Source organism: Akebia trifoliata, chromosome 11 (genome assembly GCF_017979445.1).
Source record: "Akebia trifoliata isolate Shusen 1 chromosome 11, ASM1797944v1, whole genome shotgun sequence".
Lineage (NCBI taxonomy): Eukaryota > Viridiplantae > Streptophyta > Magnoliopsida > Ranunculales > Lardizabalaceae > Akebia > Akebia trifoliata.
In genome coordinates this window covers 47,463,360-47,467,639 of record NC_141385.1, presented here as the reverse complement: position 1 = coordinate 47,467,639, position 4,280 = coordinate 47,463,360, and the positions used below count along the sequence as shown (strand labels likewise).

General features: G+C 37.2%; 1 pseudogene; it reads left to right on the top strand.

Moving 5' to 3' along the window:
- The first annotated feature begins 1,336 nt into the window (after positions 1 to 1,336).
- LOC147392215 (L-type lectin-domain containing receptor kinase VII.1 pseudogene) lies at positions 1,337 to 3,907 on the top strand (annotated as a pseudogene).
- Positions 3,908 to 4,280: the final 373 nt, after the last annotated feature.

Genomic DNA, 4,280 nt, shown 5'->3' with positions numbered 1-4,280 from the left:
CCATTCAAGACTTAACCCAAATCCGATCCATTAACACTGGCAGGCTAATAATAAGCTTGCCAACTATAGTGAAATTGACATGTAACCGTTGACGAGTCTGTGGTGCAGCTCCAGGCACTCTTTTCAGCCCTACAGTATTGAACAAAGGTACAAGTCAAAAGCCCTCTTTCCTTCTCTTTCAGGGGCAATTCTAGTTTTTTTTCTTTATTTTTCTGTAAAGTCGGCAGCCGCCAACCTTTTGGCTTCCCTTCACATGCCCGCACAGATAAGGTGCAAAAGCCCAAAGTGCCCCTAATTAAAATTAAATTAATGAAGAGTTTTAGACCTAAATGACTTCTACCATCAGATTAAACCACATTTCATTATGGGTGATTTAGGCAAACTTCTTAGAGATTATGTGTATATTTTAGATATACTTTTATATTTTTAAATTGATGACATGCCCCCTTGAAATCCATGTTTTCGAGATTTTTCTATCGAGTTGGGCCGACTCTAATGAGTTTTGAGGCGATTTTGATCTCACTCATGGATCAAAATATCCTCTCTCTATCAAAATTAAAAAGGAAAATTACTAAAATACTTATGTATTTTGTTAGAATTACTGAACTAATCATATTTTATGATATTTATCGATCATATATGTGATTTCATAACTAATTTTTTACAAAAAAGATCTACCAGCGATTTATCAGAGCTATTAAGCCATCCAGGCTTTTTTAATATTTATGAAAATGGTCATATACTTGATTACATAATATATTTTTTACAAAAATAATTAAAAAAATTCATACTAATAATTTGATAATTTTACCCTTATGCCCTTGAACTTAATGAAGGTTCACAATATATATGAAATATGTTGAGTGTATATTTTTCCTCTACTCTCAGGTCTTTTATACCCTAGTTAAGTCTCATGACTTTCTTATATTCATAGTACTCTTTCTTTTCAAATGATTGGTCTTTTGAAGTAGTTGGTTGGTTAACATGGTATCAGAAAGTTAGGTTTGTATAAGTCACGGGTTAAATTCTTTCGACCCTTATAGGTGAGGGGGAGTGTTGAGTGTATATGTTCCTTCAGTCTTGGATGTGTATTACTCCAATTAAATCTCGTGACCTGGTCATTTGGAGTATTTGATTGGTTAAAGATATATAATCCATACTTAAATATCAAAAATGAAAAAAGATTGGTTCAATAATTTTGGTAAAAGACTTGGACATTTTCGTAAAACACTCCCTCTTCCCTTTCATCAAAGAAAAAATAATAAAAATAAATATATATATATATTTACTCCATTGGCCCTAAAACGTTGATTAAAGTCAAAGAGAGTTTTCTCCAATCCATAACGCTATCCCATTCTAAGTTATTTAAACAAAATTACAAAACCTTGTGTTTCTTCCTCTCTTTCATTTCCTCAGATCTCTCTCCATGAGAGAAACTATAAGCTATTTGTCTCTTCCAATGAAGCTAAATCATCTTCTACTACTACTACTACTACTAATCAAAATCTTATCCCTCATATCGACTTCTTCGTCTCTCGATTTCACATTCAACACTTTCAACTCCTCCAGTCTCTTATTCTTTGGAAACTCATCTCTTGAATCAAATGTTATTTCTCTCACAAATCATTCATCTTTCTCAATTGGCCGAGTTCTTTATCCATCAAAAATACCCACAAAATTGCCAAATTCTAATCAAATTCTTCCCTTTTCGACATCTTTCATCTTCTCTATTGCTAGATACAAAGATACTCTACCAGGCCATGGCCTAGGATTCATCTTTTCGCCTTCTATTGGTATAGAAGGTACTAGTTCAGCTCAACATCTTGGACTCTTCAATAGAACTAACGACGGTGATCCTTCAAACCACGTGTTTGGTATCGAATTCGATTTATTCATGAACCCAGAATTCAATGACATCGACGACAATCATGTTGGTGTTGATGTGAATTCTCTTTCATCATTCACTGCTCAATCTGCTGGATTCTGGCCTGATGATGGTTCGGATTTTGATGAACTTAGCTTGAATAATGGTGTTAACTATCAAGTATGGATCGATTACTCGAATTCTCAATTAACTGTAACTATGGCTCAAGCGGGCGTTAAAAGGCCTAAAAAGCCATTAATTAACGTCACTCTTGATCTTTCCGAGGTTCTTTTAGATGAAATGTATGTTGGATTCTGCGCGGCAACGGGAAGATTAGTTGAAAGTCACAGGATTTTGTCATGGAGTTTTAGTAATTCGAACTCATCGGTGAGTGGTGATTGGTTGATTACTTCGAATTTACCGTCATTTATTCCTCCGAAGAGTTCTCTTTTTCGCTCTAAAGGGTTCATTGCAGGGATTACAATCTTGATTGTGTTTCTTATGAGTTGTGGTGTTGGGATTTCTCTGTTTTGGGTGAAGAGGAAACGAAGGCGAAAGAGGGAGAGAGAAGATATGGAAGAATGGGAATTGGAGTATTGGCCTCATCGAATTAATTATCAGGAAATTTATGCGGCGACAAAGGGATTTTCAGAAGAAAATGTTATTGGGTTTGGTGGGAATGGTAAGGTTTATAAGGGGGTAATGGGAGGAGTTGAGGTTGCTGTGAAGAGGTTTTCGCACAAAAACGAAGAAGGGATGAGAGAATTCTTGGCTGAGATTTCGAGCCTCGGCCGCTTAAAACATAGGAACTTGGTTGGATTGAGAGGTTGGTGTAAAAGAGATAAGGGAAGCTTGATATTGGTTTATGATTTCATGGAGAATGGGAGTTTGGATAAGAGGGTTTTTGAATGTGAAGCGTGTTTGATTTTGGGTTGGGAAGATAGGGTAAGAGTCTTGAAAGATGTGGCTTCAGGGGTTCTCTACCTTCATGAGGGCTGGGAAGCTAGAGTCTTACATAGAGACATAAAGGCTAGTAATGTCTTAATAGATAAGGACATGAATGGGAGGTTAGGCGATTTCGGGTTGGCTAGAATGCACGGGCATGGGCAGGCGATGAGCACTACACGTGTCGTTGGAACGGTGGGGTACATGGCACCTGAAGTGGTTCGAAGTGGGCGGGCATCAGTGCAGACCGATGTGTTTGGTTTTGGGATTTTAATTCTTGAGGTTGTTTGTGGGCGGAGACCGATAGAGGATGGGAAGCCACCTTTGGTCGATTGGGTGTGGGGACTAATGGAGAAAGGCGAGTTGGTGTGTGCACTAGATGAGCGGTTAAGGGTTACAGGTGGGTTCGACAATGACGAGGTCGAGAGATTGCTTCATTTAGGGTTGTTATGTGCGTATCCTGACCCGAAAGCTCGGCCTACTATGAGACAAGTGGTGAAAGTGTTGGAGGGAACATCCAATGCCAATGAATCGGAATGTGAAGGAATGGAGGTGTGTATGCTCGACAAGATGAAGCCAAGTGCGATGTGGTCCAAGTATCGTCGAAGCTTGAGATATGGAAGTCACCCCACCTTTGAGGAGATTAGACAGTCATTATCATCATCTATGTCGCTTCCTTGGTCCGACATTATAACGGATGGCCGATGACTATGTGCTCTATTTGCGGACGTTATGATCTTTGAGGCCATAATCATACAAACACGTGCATCGGATCTCATCAATAACTCCACCATTAAGCGTGTTTGGGCTAGATTAGAACAAAGCCAGGAGGGAAGAACTCTAGAGAAAGCCTCTAGGAAAGGTGTTTGATATGGATCTTTTCAAGGATTATTTCTTCATTTATATGTTGGTGCAAATACATACCAAACCCCCCACAAAAAAATGAGGTTTAGATTGTGATGCAAAGCATTTAATTTCTTTAGTATTTGTTATTTTTTCACAATTTTTCATCTTGTGAAATTAAAAGGTTTGTGTAGAATAATTTATTCCATGGTTTGAATTTGGTGCAAGGATATCAACTTGGTGCAAGGATATCAACCAATGTTGTGTTTATAATGCAAATATTTGGGATTGACTAAACAAGTCCTGTCCTTCAATTTAATTTGAAGGACTGGGATTCATGTTAGAAGATGGAAAACTATAGATAATAACCCATATTTTAATGAATATTTGAGATAACTCTGAATATTTGAGAAAACCCTTAATTTTTTTTCCCAAAAAAAATCATCTTCAAACTCGGATTTTGGTGACAAGATTGTCACTTGTTCTTGGTATGATTTGATTAATTATTCAACTTTCTCTATTTTTTTATTCTTTAAATCAATGAGAATAAAATAAGTAACATTTAACATAGATGACTTCGCCAATAGAAACAAGGTTGAAGACGATGATGGGTTTTAAGGGAAAAAAA